The 21,178-nt window shown below is 39.5% G+C and overlaps 1 protein-coding gene across 5 annotated transcripts in view; it reads right to left on the reverse strand.

Annotated features, from left to right (window-relative positions):
* TAB3 (TGF-beta activated kinase 1 (MAP3K7) binding protein 3) overlaps nucleotides 1-21,178 on the reverse strand; it is a 76,565-nt gene that overhangs the window by 47,095 nt on the left and 8,292 nt on the right. The window contains exons 2-3 of one of the 5 annotated variants that reach the window (XM_073357812.2): nucleotides 16,367-16,452; nucleotides 6,488-6,591 (exon numbers count right to left, since the gene is read on the reverse strand). The exons of 3 other annotated variants lie outside the window; for them this stretch is intronic. The gene's annotated coding sequence lies outside the window, so the exon portion shown is untranslated. The remainder of the gene's footprint in view (nucleotides 1-6,487; nucleotides 6,592-16,366; nucleotides 16,453-21,178) is intronic. One more of the 5 variants, XM_073357821.2, reaches the window with a different exon arrangement.

Consider the following 21,178-nt stretch of genomic DNA (forward strand, 5'->3'; position numbering starts at 1 on the left):
ACTCTTTCATTTTGCCTATAGTCTTTCAGATGAAATGTTTCAAATTGGGTACTTCTGTAATCCACAGTAACACAGCGTAGATCATACAGCTATAAGGTTCATGACTCTGCTGTTACTTCCATGCTAAGATACCTGGCTGTTTAGGTCAAGTGGTGGAGGCACCTACTTTTACTTCTGGGGATTCAGTCCCCCAAATTACACAAGCAGAGATGGTGTATTACTCCTGAGGGAATTCTGCACCATTGTGCACACGCAGAATTCATGTGTCCCATGGATTTTTTTTATTCTCCACAGAAAATATATTCTGCGAGAGATGCTCTACAGTTACACCTTCCACCCACCAGGGGCTACTGTGACACCAGAACACAGGCAGCCGACTCACTGGCTGCAGTCAGCCAGCAGCCGATAGGGAGAGAGCAGAGGCTGCATTCCTCACAACACCCAGCCTGCAGGGCCAAGTGCTGTGGCAACGGGTTATGTGGGATGGAGTGAAAAGAGAGTGGGGTACATGGGGCTGCTGGGTGGGGTGTCACAGACTGGGGGTGCAGGGACACATGGGGACAAGGAGAGGAGGGGTGACTGAGTGGGGGTGCTGGGACACAGGGAAAGGAGGAGTGGCTGAGTGGGGGTGCTAGGGCACGTGGGGACGGGGGCAGATGTGCCTGACTGACTGGGAGATGCTAGGGGTCATCTGCCAGGGTCTGCAAGGGTAGGCTTCCCAACTCCCTAACAATCCCTCCCCTCCCCAAAAATTGTTCCATACTTCTCCCACCCACACACAACAACCCTCCAGGTTCACTCCCAGGCTCCTTCCCAGCAATGACTTCCGTCTCCCTCAGCTCCTCAGTTACCCTGACTCCCCCAAGGCTTTGCACTGCTTCTGAGGGGTTAGGGAAATACATTTCTGTATTGTACTTTTAATGAATTACTACTCAAAGTTCTGTATTAATATGCCTAATAAGGAATCTATTTGTCATACAACATTTCCTGAATCTTTTTTGTTGTCTGTATTATTAGACATACTTCTTGACAGGTATTTTGAAATAAATTACCAAAATAATTAAAACTGGCATGATTATATTGTGTTATTTTGACAAATAATATATGCAGTCAGTACTACCTCTATTAGCAGAACTGCTTACTATCTTAAGATGCTCAGATACTATGGTGAAGGAGAACTTGTAAAAACCTATTATTTATAGGTTTATTATAATTGTTTTTATTTAAAACCTATAAAGTTTCATTTCCCCCCACTACTGGAAGTTTAACCTAAATTAATGTGTTGGCTTTGCCTGCCCTCTTATAGATGCAGAAGACTCTACTTGTTCCATGGCACCAGCAAAGCATAGCATTTCAGAGCCCAGAGACCAACTTATTTCCTCTGGAGTTATTTGTGTAGCTCATCACAAAGAAAACACTAAAAGCAACAGCAGTAAGTGGACAGATTAAGAGTCTCCTACTTCTGAAATGGATACTATGAAAATCCTTTCATTGAGAGAATGGCAATTTTTCTGTATTTTATAAACAAATGTTACTTATAGCATCCTTAGAAGTCGTCTTATAGCAAAAGACACATCAAGCCTTTCCATTATAACTTATCAAAAGTTTATATATAATCTCTGCCATATATAACAACTCTGGATTGAAACTTGGCAATATTTCAGTCCAGAAGCAATTAAAAACGAAATCTAAAAACCAAGAGTAGAATTAGCAGGTCAATACTCTGACTGCACTGAGTATTTCTATATAGCTTAATATATTTCTATTTAATTAAAATTGCAGGTACAAAGGAGCACTATAGTATAGATGACAATCATTAAATATGAAGGGATCTCAACACTACTAAGTAAAACATCAATCAGCACATTTTTATTAAGGAGGCAATCAAATACTTGAAGATATCAACAGATCTGTGCTAGAGGAGCTGTTAATTGATACGCATTTCAGTTTAGAATATGAATACAAGTGGGAGAATGGACATATCCCTAAGGAAATTTATAACACAGTTCAGGCAGCATCCTCAATAGTAAGGCTGCCCAACACTTTGTTATAAGACCCTATTTTCAGATACTTATCCTTTTGCCAAATTATTATGCTAGAATTTTCCATGCTGGATGTATGCCTTAGTCAACTTCACTTTTTGGGGGGTAAGTTTCACCTTAAAAAAAAAACAAAAAACAAAAAAAACAGCCATATACAGGAACAAGATTAGGGAAAAAATAAGTTTTGCTTGTGTTAAAAAACCAATTGTTTCACTGAGAAACTATTGCCTCCAGGCTTTGGATCAAGGGCTTGAAATTTGGTTGGGGTGGGGAGGGAGTGTCACCCTGGTGTTAGAGCTGCACCTTCTGTAGTCCCCATGAATGTTCACCTAAATTTCACCAAATTAAGAGTCTCTAAAATAAGTCAATCAATCACAGCTTGCACACACTCATTAGAGGCTTACCAGAGTTTGGAAGCTAAACTCTCTGAAGATCTCATTTGCAATCAGCATGCTCCATTCCCTTAGAGCTGCTTTGTGCCAACTGGACTGCACATATGTCATTCCCACAGAGTGACTGAGCATGCTCCATACTAGCAATGCAAATGATGAGCAGGAGTTTCCCTGCAATTGCTCCTTCTGGTTTCTGTAGTACCGGGCACAGGCATTAAGAGCTGGGAGACCATCTCCTCTCCTTTCAGTGCCTCTGCTTGCTGGCACCAAGGCAGCACAGAAGAGAAGGAAGAAGCAACCACACTGGAATATGGAGTGCTGAGGAAAGTGGGGAGGGATCAGGGCATAAGATGTGGAGAAGAAGGGAACTAGAGAGGAGCACAAGGAACAGAAGAATCTAACCACTAGAGCACATTCCTTTCCAGAACCTAGAACTGAATCGGAGTCTCTACATTCGTCTGCTATGACGAAAAGCTGTGTAACCCAAAATGTGTCACACCCCTCTCTAACAGCTTGTCCACATATAGAACAACAGCCTATTAATGTTACCAGTTATTCAATTAGCTCAAAGTGGTAGAGGTCTATGCTGTGGATGTAAAGGCCCAAACCCTGAAGACGACCTAAGCTGGGGTCAATGTGGTTCCACATCACAGAATTTCTGTGGAGGGTTTTAAAGTTTTTTTAATTCAGAAATTATATAAAAACATGTTAGAAGAACATTAAGGTTGTAAAGTAAGCACTTAAAAGATAGCAAATGCCAAAATTAGGGCTATGCAATTTTTATTTGACTCTTGTACATGCATTATGATACAGACTATCACCTGATCACATACTTTTCCCCCCCAGGACCCCTGCATTATTCAATGAATGGGTAGTTATTCAATGTATAATTTTATCCTCTATTCACTGTGTGGCCGTATACCTTATTTACCACACACACATATCCTCAAACCCTGCACCGAATACAAATATATTAATTTCTATGTTTCTATGGTACTCTGACCACAGTATCATTAAAGAAACATTAAAGAATTTAGCTTCACAACACCCAGTTGTAACTGGTGGTGAGATCTCCATTTTACATATTGGGAAACTAAGGAACAGAGATTAAGATAAAAAGCATCCACTGATTTTGCGTACCTAACTTCACATACCACAGGACTGATTTTCAGAGTACTTAGAATATGTATAGCACTAGCCGCATGGCTTTCCTCTTGACAACTGAAAGGCCTGCAGCTAGCAACCCGGATTACTGAAGAGGCACACCTGAAAGATCAAGTGATTCCATTGTAAGAGCAGCAGAAAGCTGCAGAGAAGGGGTGGGGAGAACAGGAAACTGCAGGGAGTGAGAAAGACTCCTCCAGGGGAATTTGGAAGTCAGAGCCAGAAGGCTGAGCTCCAGCCAGATAAACCCTGGGAGCGGCAGCTAAATTGGAACCCAGCTCTGGGAAGGGGGCTGAGGACTCCCTACCTAAGGGGAAAGACACTGAAATGGGGGGTGAGGCCAGGAGAGCCAGACTATGTAAGGACTACATAAACTGGACACCAGGAAGGGAATGTTTTGAATTACCTTTGGACTGGGTGTGTAACAGTATAAGCAGCCCCTTGAGGAAACTGAGGCAGCCTGCCTGTAGAGTAACCCCAGGCACATGGGAAGTGGATTCCCTGATACAAGCACACATGTTCAAAGCACAGTTTCAGTTGGCTTCAGTTGCAATCACGAGCACTCAGCATTTCTGCAGATCTGATACCAGATGTCTCAGGTTGGGCACCCAGAAAATGAGAAATATGGACTTAGTGGCAAACTGAAAACATTTTGGTTTAAGTGGCTTGCTTAGCTTCACACACAAGAACTCTGTCGCAGAGGCAGGGACAGAATCTAATTCTCTAGCATGGCATTTAACTGCAACAAATGAGGCCACAGTCTTCATGACAACAGTTTCCTTCAATATGCAACCTCCATTAATTCCCTGAGTACAGTCCATCCTTTGTGCTGAATAAGGCATAGGTGCTATGAGAAAAATAGGATAGAACTTGAAGTTTTAGGGTCCACCCAGACCAGGAAGGCAGTCTCTCACTGCCTGCCCTACTGTAACTTTGGGTCCTGACACCAATCACCAGCCTACAAGAATAAGGCCTCATCCTGGTTCTCATCAAACTTTGCAGGCTGACATCAACACTGATTCAAGTTCCAGGTCTCCCCAAATTCATCCTCTCCAAGTTCTTAATTAACAGACACTTGGACTATTCTCCTCTTGTTCATCACTCCCAAAGTCCTGAAACTAGCCCCCCAGTTATCATATCACTTTTGAACATAAAATCCACAAAGTTTACACACCAGAGATCTGCTTGGGATGAAAACAAACAAAAAAGCTTATTTAATAGAGAAATCACATATTCAAAGATGAAATAGTAAGTGGAACGTAAGCTTACACAGAAAACAAACAAAAATGCAACCTCAGACTTTACATGATCATTTTAGAAGAGGGATTTTATCTAATATGGGTTCCCCACTGACTTAAAACAGTTTCTCAGCATACCCCCTTGGCTGTAGCAGCGATCCTGCCTCAAGACTATACCCCAAGTTCTGGATGTTCTTCAGTTCAAACCTTTTCCATTTTAAAAGATTTTACTCCTGGGGGAATTCTGTGCCACTGAGCAATTCAGAATTTTGCAAAAATTAATGTTGCGTACACAGAATAGGGTGACCAGACATCCCGATAAAATCGGGACTGTCACGATATTTGGTTGTTTGTCCCACGTCCTGACCGATGTACGGCATTTGTCCTGATATTTTGCTTCAGCAGCACTGGCTTTTTTTTTTTGCTTGGGGTGGCAAAAAACCTAGAGCCGGCCCTGGAAGAGCCTGTGGCTGCCCCCTCCAATATTTTGTTCTTGTCATCTGGTCACCTTACACAGAATTTCCTCTACCCCCCCACCCCCACAACATGGGCTGCAGAGATGTTGGCCGCAACTAGGGGCCGGTGGACCTGGCAGAGCACAGCTCATAAATAGGAGACAATGCCAGCGGGAAGGAGAGAGAGGGGGAACTGGAGGGTTCCCATCAGCTGCAGTTCCTGGCATTCCCTGAAGGAAGGAAGTGGCAGCATACAGTAAACTCCATGCAAGCCCAGGACCCAGCATCAGAGTGCTTCTCCCTCTGAATCCCTGGCCTCTGGGGCATAGAGGGTGAGAGTGTCTTGGCAGGGGGAGGGGTCCCACAGCTGGGCTCTGGGAGTGGAGGGGAGGGGGCAGAGAAGCAGGAACTGGGTTGTTTACCTCTACTCCTGGGGGGATTTTTGTGTGGGTCTATCATTAGACATATTTGCTGACAGGTATTTTTAAATAAATTACCAAAATAATTGAAAAAATGGCATGGTTATATACTGTTATTTTGACAAATAAAATTTTCAGAATTTCGCAAAATTTTAAAATATTGTGAACAGAATTTTTATTTTTTTGGCACAAAATTCCCCCAGGAGTAACGTTTGTATATTTCTTTCCTTTAGTCACTATAGATATTCAAAGGGTGTGGGGGGAGAGGGGGGAAAGGGGTGAAATGATCCCTCCTTTCTTAGTTTTTGAATACTGTGGTTTTCTTTTCATTTTCAAGCTCTTCCCATTTGCTTTGATGGTTTCTTATTGTTTTTTCCTGGGCTGTCAATGGCTAAGTGCTTGAAGCCATGTCTTAATTTCTAAGTGCTTGACTTTGCAACTTTAACTTTTTCAATGTAGATTTGAATACAATATGAAAACCAGATTTGCCTTTTAACATCTGCAGTTGCCATCACTATGTTGTATTAGATAGATAGCAAACAGAATTTAAACAATTAAGGATACACTTTGTTAATTATCATGATACAATGGTAACAACTCTGCACTGTGTTGTGAAAATATCAATTTTTTGTGGTCGTACACACTTCAATTCCATACAATGAGACTAATGGGGATTTTAAAGAATCAAGACTTTGAATTTCACATTTTCTATATAACATACTTCCAATTTTTTGTAATTTGTTTAACTCTTGGGTTTACAAACTAGAATATACTTACAAAGTTACAGTGATTGTTATTATAGAGTCATCTCACGAAAGGTTGACTTTTTAGTTTTGATGTATTGAAGCATCTGTCAGAAAATGCAACAGTTTTGCCAACACCTAAGTAAAAGAATCAATGACTAATTAGATGTGCAAGTGGGGCTAGTTTGTAAAATGTTAGTTTTATTAATAAAGAACACAGTCACTTAAATAAAACACTTAGTGAATGTTTGAGAGCTAAAGACATCTAAAGTTTTGATGGCTCACCATCATTCATTCCTCTGAGTTTTTGGAGGACATATAAAATGCTTTTTGAACACTATATATATATACACACACACACACAGACCGAAGTAGACTGATTCAATACAGGAACCAGTCAATAACAGTTACACTTCATTTCCTAAAACAAGTATATTTCCACCATACAATATTAATTCTTTATTTAAAAAAATATACGTTAAACATTCCATTATTAATGGATAGTTAAAAATTAAATGTCTTCTCCTTAGCTTTATTCTTTTTTCCCTCTTCTCCATCATAGTACAATCAATATTTTAAGAGTGCCTACACCCTTTTATATACTTAAAATGTGAATTTAATTCCTTGAATTTGTATGGTCAATTTTAGTTACTTATGTGTGCAAGTTAGATATGCAATTGCAGAAAGATTCGGAACCTGCAACTGCATAGATGGCCGGATTTTAAAATATTTTGCCCCAAGTGTAAGCTTAATATAATAGGGAAAGGTATCCAAAATTATCTAAAAAAATATTTTTTTTTAGAATAATAGGATCCACAGATCCACTACAATAGGATTGCAGCCCTGGAGCAAAACCAGCTCCGTCAGGCACTGGCAACGGAAGACTGCACCACCTCCTTAAGTTCCTTCTACTTGAGACAACTTCCATAGCCAGGATAATTCAAATCTACTTTCCGAAATTACAGATTGTGTTAAATATACTCAGGGGTGGGGAAGGATACAAAAATTTCTCTTACTGCAGAGCATGATAAATTCCACCTATTGACAATAAACCTTAATCCTTGGATATCAATTTCTATTTCTATTCTGGATGATCCATTTGTCTCCTGAGTGGGCCAGATCTCTGAGCCTTGCTACCTGAAAAAGGAAATTTCTACATAAGCATGGATAAGTTTTCCTATTCTTCATGCTAAAGTCCACAGATCTGTTGCAACAGGATTTGCATAGCAGTGTGCCTCCAGGGCAGAAGGCAGGATCATCATGTAAATATGGACATCCAAAACAAGGTATAGTACATACAATTATCTACTCCTGCTCAGGAGTGGAGAAGACTTCTTCCAGAAGTAAAAGGGAATTGGCTGACATTGGTCATCCTATGTGCAAAATCTGGTGAACTATCTAGCAAATCTCAATACAGAAGACATGACTACTCTGCCCTGAGACTTTCAGTGATCTCAAGGACTAGACTTTGATGCTTAACCAAAGAAGGAATACTTCTTGGGAAGGAACGTTGGTGACAGTTGAAAAGATTATCTGTCTGAATTAAAAGTACAATATTTGGGTCTCATTAGATAAAGTTCCCAACTTCAAATAAAAACCTAATCTGATAGAAGGTAATAGCCATATGGAGGCCTTCTCTAATGGATAGGAAGTATAATGCATTTTATCTCGGTAGTGCTGTAAGGAACAGAATGAGGTTCCAAGGTCATACCCTATGTCTTTTTCAAGGTTTATGCACTAAGGAAGAATTTAATGTTGGGATATGTACAAAACTTCCCCTTCTTGAACATGTTGAGAACATTATGCTACACAGACTTAACCTTTTTGCTTGGACACTTATAAATCCACAATAGAGCCTTCCTAGGAGAACTCTACGGAAGTTATACTATGGACTTTGCACCAGCCCACAGAATAAATTTTATCTGTACTTCTCCACTGGGGTCCATAAAGCAAAAAAAATCTCTTCCTCCAAGTATTCATTTTAAAACCTGTCTGCTCCCAGATGGAGGACAGGTCTTGCAATATGTTAATTTGCTAGGTTAATCATACCTGAGAGCCAAAGTCTCTTCAGCAAGAAAGACATGAACACTCTCGCTGCTGCTCTTTGTATTATTCTGCAGAGGGGTGGAAAAGGAAAGACGACAGAGATCTCTCCCAGTTTTGCAAGATGTCGTTCACCACCTCATATCCGAGTTCCTTACACATAGTGAGATCTCAGAGCACTTGATTTAGGATTTCCAGATTCAAAGAGTTCCGTCAACAGCCCACCAAATTGGATTATGATGACATTTCTGGGTGCAGCAGCCACTCTGTTAATATGACTTCCGCCATTTAAATCTTGGTGTTCATCTCTTCCTCAGTGGGCAGTGCATGTTGACAGAGGTTGAAGTTTTGTTCTATACTAGACAAAATTTCAAGTTGAGGTCTTATCACAGACTTCCCAGGTATTATGAAAACGCCATCAGAAATATTGTCTATTATGACTGAAGAAGGAGCAGAGAGCCCTGAGACCTCAATGAATCACTGTGTCCCAGCAGGTGGATACTGTGTTCTCTCTTTCTGGTACCTGAACTGAATTAGAAAGACCCCTTAAAAGAAAAATGATTTTCTTCATTCACTAGCTGTGGGAGTAGAGAATACAGAACCCCAGCTAGATCCCTGCCACTGGATGAGATAGGGAGGAAATACCCAGATTTACTGGATAGGTATCATATGAACTATCACTGAAGCATGCTTGTGTATAAGATCAAAATTTTAAATAGGCTCTAATAAGAATTTGATTTTTGTTTTTGTGACATCTCTTGTTAACATTCTTCTGACAGGAGACCTTGTATTTGATAGTATTCTTCGTCAGCCCAGGCCTATGCCTGGGTTTCTTGGTACTATATCTGTGTTTGTCGTGAATTCAAGATATTCCAGATCATTGTGTCTTTGCTTCAAGCTTTCTCGCTGTACAGAAACCTTGAACTGAAAAATTGTCTGGGGAGAGAAATGAATTTTCTTCTCTCCTAAAGCCAATATTATTGCTACCATGATACTGGAGAGACCCCCTTGAATGACAGCCAAGATCAAATGGTAAGGATTGAAACTAGGAATGGAAAAAGGCTCCTGTTCACTTGCAAACATAAGAATGGTCTGAAAGTGTTAAAATAGGAATGCTTTGAAGACAAACCGCTACTAGGGACTTTAGAGGTTTCACATAGGGCCTTGCTCAGCTTTTCCCTGATTCTCTGAGGGTAGAAATAGGATGGGAAGTGGATTGCATTGCTCCAATCTGAAGTACACAAGGGATGAGAACATTAACATTGTGGCCTTTCCCTGGGTTGCTGAAACTTGGAACGGAACAAAAAACTGTTCCTGAAATCCTTGCATGGCTCTTTTGGGTACCCCCTCCGGACAATGTCCAGTTACCTGATTTGAGCAAAAACAAAGGTAGCCTTTTTCTTCCCAAACTGGCACGAATCAGGGGGTCTATCTCCAGATAGAGCTTGTTAGGAAACCCTCAGATAGCGCTGAGGCAACAGAAATTCTATACTGAACCTGCACTTGTTCTAACTACCACTTGCTAAGAGGTATTTTCTCCTGCTGTACCTCATGAACTGCTTCAACTTGCCATATAACCTTTATTTCTTTCTACTATGTCTGGCAGGAGTTGGGATTGTAAAGCAATACTCCAATGACTCTGAATAGTCTCAGCTTTCCCTAAAGTTTCTCATTGTAACAGGTAACTGATTTTTCCGAGTGCTGATGCCAAGGAGGACCAAACCCTCCTAATGTCTGCATGAAACAGATCTGAATCCTACTTTTTTTCTTCACTCCAGGGAGAAGGAAGCCCTTGAGGCCATGTGATCTTTAGGTGGCACTGAGCCTTGCAGCACTGGCCACCCCCTCGCTTGAGAAAACATACCGGGGCACGCAGGGTGTCACATGACCGTTTAGATTTGTTTATTTTTGTTGGCATGGTTCATGAGCTTTCATGCCCAAATGAGGGGGCTGAGATGCTGTCTGTCTGGATTTGGTTGCCTGTGAAAGGCCACTGTTTCAGGTAAAATTCTCCCCCCAGTTAAAAAACACCCAGTCCCTGACCACTTGACAAACAGCCATATTTATCTTCCGCAGTGATACCATGTTAAAACATTGATTTTTAATAACTACTCCCCCATTTCGCTACCCACTCTCACTTTGGCCAACACTGGTATAGATACACATACTATGACTCTCTCATTCTTCATGTTTTGATGAGCAGCAAAATATTTACTAATGTTGGCATTTAAAGTATTATCCCTGTTAAGTGATAATAGAAGAGGGTGAGTTCATTGCTTCAGACTCTCTGCAAACTCAGACATCATTGTAATTTATGTCACGATTTTAAGATTTTCTGTGCCATCATAACAACTACAGACTTTCATTAAAACAGCAGAAAGAAAACACTCTGGAGAACCATGAAAGCACTGTCCTTTCATCCCTGGCTAGCACTTTGTTTCCCCACACAAGAGGGCAGGTATCACACTCTGGGCAATAATACTTTAATAGGTCTTCAGTATTAGCAGTATGTTAAGCAGCTACTGAATTCATCTAAATATTAATGACTGCTGGAGAAACAAAGTATTGTTTGAGAGTTCCATAAGGTATCGGTCTTCTTTCCAATAAGTGTTATGTTCACACAGTCATTTTTAAACAACTATAATCCAAAAAGTCACTTGCAGAATTTAACCAAATGTAAACATTGTTGGCCTTCCCAACATTAACTAGAAAAGTGAAAAGGCTTTCCTAACTCAAAGTAAGGAGGTAGGTGAGAAGAGAGTTAAATGAGGCTCATAACAGCCACATGCAAAGTCACAACCAAATCATCTGTAAGTTTTCCCACATTTACACATTTTAATTCTGACCCTATAAACCCACCTGCATCAAATGGAGCCTCCATGAAGTCAGCTCGCGTGTACAGGAGCTTGCACCATCAAGGGAGCTCTTCATTATTGTGAAAATATCCTACTTTTTCAATATGATATGTGCAAAAGTTAACCTTAAAAGTATTTTAAAGATTCAACTCAGAAAAATTAATCTAAAATCTAGGGCTGTCTAATTGCAGTTAACTCACGTGATAAACTCAAAAAAATTAATCACAATTAGAAAAATTAGTCGTGATTAATCACAGTATTAATTGCACTGAAACAAAATATCAATTGAAATGTATTAAATATTTTGGATGTTTTTCTATATTTTCAAATATATTGATTTCAATTACAACACAGTACAAAGTGTACAATGCTCACTTTATATTATTTTGATCATTTTAGAGTGCAAATATTTGTAAACAAAAGAAATAGTATTTTTCAATTCACCTAATACAAGTACTGTTGTGTAATCTCTATCATGAAAGTTGCACTACAGTACTTGTATTAGATGAATTGAAAAATACTATTTTTATGTTTTACAGTGCAAATATGTGTAATCAAAATTATAAAGTGAGCACTGTACATTTTGTATTCTGTGTTACTGAAATCGATATATTTGAAAATGTAGAAAACATCCAAAATATTTAAATAAATGGTATTCTATTATTATTTAATCATGCAATTAAACAGGATTCATTATTTTAATTGCTAGACGGCCCTAGTAAAAACATTTTTCACATGGATGCTGTGACAAGAAAAAAAAAATTCAGTTGGATCTTGATTGCAGGATCAAAGCCTGTGTGTGCAGATGCTTGCTTGCTCGCTCAGAGCCCATATTGACTTTAGTGGTGCTCAGCATGGATGCCAGGATCTGCCTAGAAGAATTAGATTGCAGGAGCAGGGCCTTCATTTCTTCTCTGGTTCTAAAGCATCTACTCTGATTAGAAGAGCAATTTGCTACACATTTTTCAAAACAAAAACACAAGAATCAGTAACTATATTCCAAGTGCTGTCATTGCCCAAAAGACTGCAGTTTTCCAAATATGTATTAAAGTTTTTCCTTCTGATGTTTACAATAACAACTTCTAAGAATAACTGAGCATGAGAACCAAGAGAGACCACAAGTAAATAAGTGGTCATTTAGCTTAGGTCACAGTTTCATATTCAGAACTACAGTGTTGTCAAAGCCCATCTTTCTTATTTGTATCTTTTGTTAAGCACTATATTGTGCACGTCAAACCTGGCAATAATTGGCACACTCCACTGTGAAAGACAATTACAGCAAATATCTTAAATTGTATGCAACATGCTGTAAATTTTAATAAAACTTTTTAAAAAATTAGGAAATCCATCATCATGACAAATCCCAAAGGGACATGGTCTCACAAACTGAGCTCCACCCGGATCACTCTCTGGCAAGGTGCTTGAGGTGGTCTGGTTATATATTCAGTTTATGTCCATCACTGGCAATCTTGTCATGCCACTAAAGCTTTTGACACCCTTGCAATTGCTGGTCATGTAGGAGCATTTATTGGTATACACACTTCAGAATTTGTTGATCCTTTGTTCTATTAATGTATCCATATCAAGAAAGCCACTGAAACTAAACAACAGTTGATGGAGGCGGTTGCTGCATTTGACTTCAACTATCTCATTTCTGAGCTTGTTCTTGATACAGAATAGCTCATGAAGATGACAAGAATCAGAAACATCAATCAAGTGTTCTTCAGCCTTCCACGTTTCACTTCCATACGACGGAGTTGGTATAACTGTGGCTCTTTAGATTGACTCTCTAGATTTAGATTGATGAGATTACTGGTTCTGTGGATGAAGGGAAAGCAGTGGATGTATTGTTTCTTGACTTTAGCAAAGCTTTTGACACGGTCTCCCACAGTATTCTTGTCAGCAAGTTAAGGAAGTATGGGCTGGATGAATGCACTATAAGGTGGGTAGAAAGCTGGCTAGATTGTCGGGCTCAACGGGTAGTGATCAATGGCTCCATGTCTAGTTGGCAGCCGGTATCAAGTGGAGTGCCCCAAGGGTCGGTCCTGGGGCCGGTTTTGTTCAATATCTTCATAAATGATCTGGAAGATGGTGTGGATTGCACTCTCAGCAAATTTGCGGATGATACTAAACTGGGAGGAGTGGTAGATACACTGGAGGGGAGGGATAGGATACAGAAGGACCTAGACAAATTGGAGGATTGGGCCAAAAGAAATCTGATGAGGTTCAATAAGGATAAGTGCAGGGTCCTGCACTTAGGACGGAAGAACCCAATGCACCGCTACAGACTAGGGACCGAATGGCTAGGCAGCAGTTCTGCGGAAAAAGACCTAGGGGTGACAGTGGACGAGAAGCTGGATATGAGTCAGCAGTGTGCCCTTGTTGCCAAGAAGGCCAATGGCATTTTGGGATGTATAAGTAGGGGCATAGCGAGCAGATCGAGGGACGTGATCGTTCCCCTCTATTCGACATTGGTGAGGCCTCATCTGGAGTACTGTGTCCAGTTTTGGGCCCCACACTACAAGAAGGATGTGGATAAATTGGAGAGAGTCCAGCGAAGGGCAACAAAAATGATTAGGGGTCTAGAACACATGACTTATGAGGAGAGGCTGAGGGAGCTGGGATTGTTTAGCCTGCAGAAGAGAAGAATGAGGGGGGATTTGATAGCTGCTTTCAACTACCTAAAAGGGGGTTCCAAAGAGGATGGCTCTAGACTGTTCTCAATGGTAGCAGATGACAGAACGAGGAGTAATGGTCTCAAGTTGCAGTGGGGGAGGTTTAGATTGGATATTAGGAAAAACTTTTTCACTAAGAGGGTGGTGAAACACTGGAATGCGTTACCTAGGGAGGTGGTAGAATCTCCTTCCTTAGAGGTTTTTAAGGTCAGGCTTGACAAAGCCCTGGCTGGGATGATTTAACTGGGAATTGGTCCTGCTTCAAGCAGGGGGTTGGACTAGATGACCTTCAGGGGTCCCTTCCAACCCTGATATTCTATGATTCCCCCAAAATATCCCCCCAAGCCCTACACCCCCTTTCCTGGGGAAGGCTTGATAAGAATCCTCACCAATTTGTACAGGTGAACACCGACCAAAACCCTTGGATCTTAAGAACAATGAAAAAATCAATCAGGTTCTTAAAAGAAGAATTTTAATTAAAGAAAAGGTAAGAGAATCAGCTCTGTAAAATCAGGATGTTAAATACCTTACAGAGTAATCAGATTCAAAACAGAGAATCCCTCCAGGCAAAACCTTAAGTTACAAAAAAACACTAAAACAGATATACACATTCCATCCAGAACAGCTTACCTTACCAGCCATTAAACAAAAAGAAATCTAACGTATTTCTAGCTAGATTACTTACTAACTTAACAGAAGTTCTGAGGCTGCCTTCCTGATCTGTTCCCAGCAAAAGCATCACACAGACAGACAAACCCTTTGTCCCCACCTCCCCTCCAGATTTGATAGTATCTTGTCCTCTCATTGGTCATTTGGGTCAGGTGCCAGCTAGGTTACCTTAGCTTCTTAACCTTTTACAGGTGAAAGGGTTTTGCCTCTGGCCAGGATGGATTTTATAGCACTGTATACAGAAAGGTGGTTATCCTTCCCTTTATATTTATGACACTTATACACCAGAGTAACTCAAGAAAGAGAAGGAAGGATTTTTTTTTGGCCTGTTTTATACCAAAATCCAGGATACCTCTTGTGCTTTATTGCTTCTTGCTCAGATAGTGTGCCTGAACTAGACACATCCAGCTCCTTACTGAATTCTTTGGCAGAGGGCTGCAAGATTGTTTCCACTTGTGTGAGGACTTCAGTTTACTTCCCATTTCCATGCAGAGTCACAGAGATGGGGAGATTGAACAGAGACTATTCTAATAGATCCCTTTGAGAGTCAGAGGTCTGGAAGTGCCTTGATTTCTCAGAACTTGCTTTCCTTGAAGGTTTGGTTCCCTTCTTAGGTCCTGCTTGTCCAGCCTTTTGAAGAATGTCTGGATTGTAGGTGCCCCTGTTGAGGCACCGGAGGAAAAAGGATTTTTGCTCGGGGAAATAGTTCCCATACTTAGGGATGCAAGCTACTGGAGAGAGATTGCCCATAGAAAATGAAGCTTTACGCTATGAAATATTTCCCACTTCTAAATGCATGGATATGAAATTAAGGGCTTAACGGAGAGATCCCAGTTGATGGACTGATGACCTATCACTTGCACTAAGGGGAGGAAGGCCATTGGGGTGCACTACTTCAACAGGTGGAGATGAAGGCCCCTTAATAGTATTTCATGCGTCTGCTGAAGGTCCCTTAATAGTATTTCATGCATCCTTGGGGCTCCATATGGTGGTGCTCTCCCACTGTGGATAGGGAATAGGCAACAGTAGCTGTACTGTAGGCCCAGATTGCTAAAGCAGGTTTGTGCAGTTTTGGCTTTGTTTTGATAAGCCACCCAGTCAGTGTTCCAGGCCAGGGAAGCACATGGGTAAATTTTTCAAAAGTTCCTGAGCCCCATTTTCAAAATAATGAGAATTATTTAGTAGCCTACGTCCCATTGACTTTCAATAGGACTTAGATGCTCAAGTCACTTAGGGTATGTTTATGCAAGGATAAAAAACCCATGGCTGGCCGGGGTCACCTACTCAGACTCACGAGGTTCAGACTCTGGGGCTGAAAAATTGCTGTGTAGATATTTGGGCTCAGGCTGAAGCCCAAGCCCTGTGAGGCCATGTCAGTTGACAGGGGCCAGCTGCGGGTGTTTAACTGCAATATAGACATACCATAAGTTGCTTTCGAAAATTTTACACTGCTCCACCGATCCTCCTTTCTCTATTCCCACTTTATCTTTGCCACATCAGATGGGAACAAGGGACAAGGAGGCTACTCTCGTCTACTCTAGGAAGTGGCTATGGTCACTAGGCCCTGACTGCAGAAAATGCAAAAATCTGTTCATGTGTTCTACTGGATACTTCATAAGAGTGTGTTTTAGGGGTACACAGTGCACAAGAAGAAGAATCTAAGATACTTACTCTTTAAATAAAGAATAAATCCCCTTAATATCTTCTTAGGAAGTCATATTTCCAGGAGTGCATCTCTGCTGATTCACTTGCAGCATCTGTTTGAGACAAGGTCATTTGCATGAGCTCCAGCCAGAAGCAGAAAATGTTTCCATTTTAGAGAATGGGAGGAAATAACTGAAGCAAGAAAGAATTATTATGCTGCATAATTCTGGAATGATTACAAAAGGTGGGTAATCTTTTGAACATATAAGCACCGATTTATTTTGTGTTTTAACAAGTTATATACAGAGCTAATAACTTAAATCCAGCATCATCAGAAAAGCTTTAGAATACTATTGAGTAGCATCACAAAGAAGAGGCAAGTTTACTTTCCTGATTGATGAAAAAAAATACCACCAGAAGGTTATCCACTACAGGCGGTTAGGATTCCATCAGCACTACTGCCTATAACACGGAATGCCACATCAAATTCAGCTCCGTGGCAGTAAGTTATTTCATAAAACTGAGAAGCAAATGTGTGCAGCCAGTATATGCTTAATGTTTTCCTAATTTTTCTGCAATTTTAACATTTAGTAAGATGTATACAATTAAACATTTCCCTATTATGCTTCTCATAACTCCATCAACTTCCCATTTGTTAATAAATTTAAAATTACATGTCTAGAAAGCTTAGCTAAATACCAGTAATGAATTGCAGTAACATCTTTCAATAATATACTCTATAAAACTATCTTCAGCACGCTTACTGCAAATATTATAACTCAAATATTTTGTACAGTACGTGCTTACTGTTAATACTGCAACCACCACCAAGATATCAGACAATTAACATATTCAGTTGCAAATTTCCATAGCCAAGTGATTAGTAAAATACACTTTCCAGACTAACTTCCACCTTCAAGTATTTTATTAATATTTCAGTATAACTGAAAATTGAATTACTACTTATCTATGCCACATAATTCAGTGCTGCTCCCATGCACACAGAGAGATGTTGCCATAAAAGCTGGGTCTCATATGCAGCATATGACAAAGGGTCCCAAGTACTGATATATGACATAAAATGTTATGAAGTCACTTCTATAACACAAAAAGCCCAGGAGTTGGGGGAGTGGGGAGGGAGAGCCTTAGTAAGTCCAAATATTCTCCTTCCACACGAGTTCTCATTTTCTGAACAGAGCAGGGTGAATAAAAATCAATGATATTGAAAAAAAATTAAAGTAAATTGGATTTTTTTATTTAAATTGGATTTTTTTGATAAAACGCTTTTTGAGGAAAAAACCTAACTAAAGATAGTTTTAATTAAGATATATCTGAGTTATAATGTATCATCATGGAAGACAGATTATAAATTCTAATTCTATAGTATAAACAATATATTCATATAATGTTTAAGAAAAGTTTTGTAAATGAGTTCCAATAGTTCATGGATTAGGGACCCAATTTTATGGGGTTCCAGGGGCTTCTGTATAGATTATTTAGGTTAATCTTTCTATCTACCCAATGAGACTCAGTGCTCAGTCTAGAAGATACCATCCAAGATGCTTAGTTTTGCAGTTCTTACTCAAACTGTGGATTTGTGTCTCCAGAGGTAACATGCTTGTTAACAGCAAAAATGTTTTAAAATAAATAATATATAGACGTGAGAAACAACAGACCTCAACCCTACTGTCCCTCTGAAAATGTGTGTACACAGAATCAATCTCTTACCTCTCTCTAAAGTACAAAGTTTCAAAAATGAATAGAAGATTGTTGGGGATGGAAGAGATCTGGACAAAGAGAAGAAGCCCGGAAGGAATGTCACAAGGGTTTTGAGCAGCATATTCCCAAAGTCTTGCAGTCTTTCTGAGTGAAGCCTTCATTGATTTGAGATCTACTATATCATTCTCTCACTAGAAGGGAAAAGGTATGGCAGCAGGCTGTAAAAGAGACCCAGTTTGGGAATATTTCAATTAAGTTCCTCTACCTGTGGGTAAGACAAACATGCATACAAAATGCAAACAGTGCCACAACGAAATGCAAGGCCTGGTTGCCTCAATGAAACAACATCATGAGAAGTGTTCCTTCTCAGGAGGAAGCTGTGTTGAAGAGGATGAAAGGGACATGTCTGAACATGCAGGATCTTCAGGTTGGTAAACTTTTTTTTTATTTCATACTACTTTCTTAAGGACTGCCTATCTTCCTTCTGGACTATTCTTGAATTCTCATGTTTGAGCAAAAAATATAGTTGTTACTCTTTGGTACTATCATTTTAGATGCAGTTGGGATAAAAAATAAATAGCTGAAATAGGCAGATCTTCCTTTTACAATTTCACCTTTAAAGTAGTACTGAGTGTCCGTGAATGCAATGAGTAATACTAAATGAGCAGTAAGGTAATAATAATTAAATAACTGCATTGACTTATTTTGTTCAGGAGAATCCATCATCAACATACAGGATTCTGAAGACTATCCACATTCAAGATCTATAGTTTCAGAGTTATCTGACAAGGATAGCATTTCAGTCATACCATGTATGTCACATGGCCATAGTATATCACTTGTAGCAAAAAGAAAAAAATATCTCCATCATCCAGAAACAACCAGAGATAAGTTTGTGATAAGAACCAGAAGATTACAAAAAGAGGTAATTGATGAAAAAATTGCTCAGTTTGTTTATGTAATAAACTCTACTTTCCGTATGATTGAGAACCCACACTTCATTAACATGGTTCAGTCATTAAGACCAGGATACTAATCCTCCCAACAGAGCAGATGTTGCAGGCAAATTGCTGGATAAAGTGTATGAAAGAGAAATTTAGCAGTGTGCAAAAGGTCTAGAGGGTGAAATTGTTAACCTGAGTCTTGATGGGTGGAGCAATGTCCACAATGATCCTGTCATATGTGCTTGTGTGACAACAGAAGAAGGAAGGTCTTCCTTTCAGAAACAATTGATACATCAGGAAATGCGCACACAGCTAAATACTTACAAGTAGTACCAGTAAAAGCTATAACAAACTGTGAAAAAAAATTCAAATGTCTTGTATGCATCTTGGTCACAGACAACGCTGTAAATGTATCCAAGATGAGAAGAAATTATTTAGAAGAGAGTGAAAAGAGTCCCAAGCTAATAACATACGGTTGCGGTGCTCATTTGATGCACCTCCTAGCCAAAGACTTCAGTGTTCCAGAAATAAAGGCTAATGTTGTTGAAATTGCAAAATACTTCCGTAACAACCACTTTGCAGCAGCTGCTCTGAAAAAAGCGGGAGGAAACAAGCTAACTCTCCCACTGGATGTGTGATGGAACTCAGCAGTGGACTGTTTTGAGCACTACATCAAGGGGTGGCCTAATCTGATGACAGTTTGGGAACAAAATCATGAAAAAACAGATGGCACTGTTATAGCCAAAGTTCTCAACATTGGGCTTAAGAGACATGTTGAACACATGCTGAGTACCCTGAAGCATACTTCTGTAGCCTTGAACAAAATGCAGGGAAATAGCTGTTTTATTGCTGACACTGTTGAAGTTTGGAAGGAACTGAGTGAGATCTTAAAAAGAAAAATATGCAATGACAGAGTTAAATTACAAGCATTAAAAAAAAGAAGGGGACAAGCACCATCTCTAGCTCATTTTCTTTAAAATATTTTCCATACTCAGTACCAGGGTCAAAATGTAACTGCTGAAGAAGAGGAGTTGGCTATGACATGGACATCCAGCAATCATCCCTCCATAATGCCATCTATAATAAACTTCAGAGCTAAGAGTGAACCATTCAAGAAATAGGTGTTTGCTGATGATATTTTAAAAAAAGTCACACCAGTGAACAAGTGGAAGTCACTTAAGCACTTGGATTCAGAGACTGTTGAAGTGATAATCTCACTTTTAACAGCAGTAGCTTCTTCTGCCACTGTAGAAAGAATATTTTTTTCCTTTGGACTAATTCATTCCAAATTGGGAAATCGTTTGGGACCTGAAAAAAGCAGGAAAGCTTGTTTTTCTTTTCCAGATTATGAACAAACAGGAAAATGAAGGTGAAAACGACTGAGTTAGCTGCAGAAGGCAATATTTTATGTTTCTCATGTTGACCTGGCTGAAGTAGTTGATTTAATTTTTGTGGGTTTTTAAAAATATTTCATGTAACTATTGTAACAAAAACAAACCTGATTTTAAAAAACTTGAATGTTTAACTAAATTCAAAAATTCATATGCTTGTTTTGTTAAAATCTTGTATGTTTGCTGTTGAAGAAAAAAAATCCAGAATACATTACGTTGTTTTAGTTAAATAAAACAATTTAAATGCTTGTCTGGTGATGTTCTCCTCCTAATACTGCATGGCAAGAAAATCCTCCAAATATTAATGATTAACCTTGTCATAAACCTACAGCTAAGGGTAGCATAAAATCCCTCCTTTACCTGTAAAGGGTTAAGAAGCTCAGATAACCTGGTTGGCACCTGACCAAAAGCACCAATAAGGGAAGAAAATACTTTCAAATCTGTGGGGAGAAGGTTTTTGCTTTCTCTCTTTGTGTGTGTTTTCTCTGAGACAAAGAGAGAGACCAAGCAAGTAATCTAGCTCCTACAGAATGATACATTTAACTTACAGAAAGAGTAAGTAATAGCAAGGAAATGTGTTAGAGTATCTTTTGTTTTAGCTTGTGAATTTTCCCTGTGCTAAGAGGGAAGTTTATCCCTGCTTTTTCTAACTTTAAAGTTTTGCCTAGAGAAGAATCCTCTGTGTTTTGAATCTTATTACCCTGTAAAATTACCTTCCATCCTGATTTTACAGAGGTGTTTCTTCTACGTTTTTTTTTTTCTTTATAATGACTTCACAAATATCT

Source organism: Lepidochelys kempii, chromosome 1 (assembly GCF_965140285.1).
Source record: "Lepidochelys kempii isolate rLepKem1 chromosome 1, rLepKem1.hap1, whole genome shotgun sequence".
Lineage (NCBI taxonomy): Eukaryota > Metazoa > Chordata > Testudines > Cheloniidae > Lepidochelys > Lepidochelys kempii.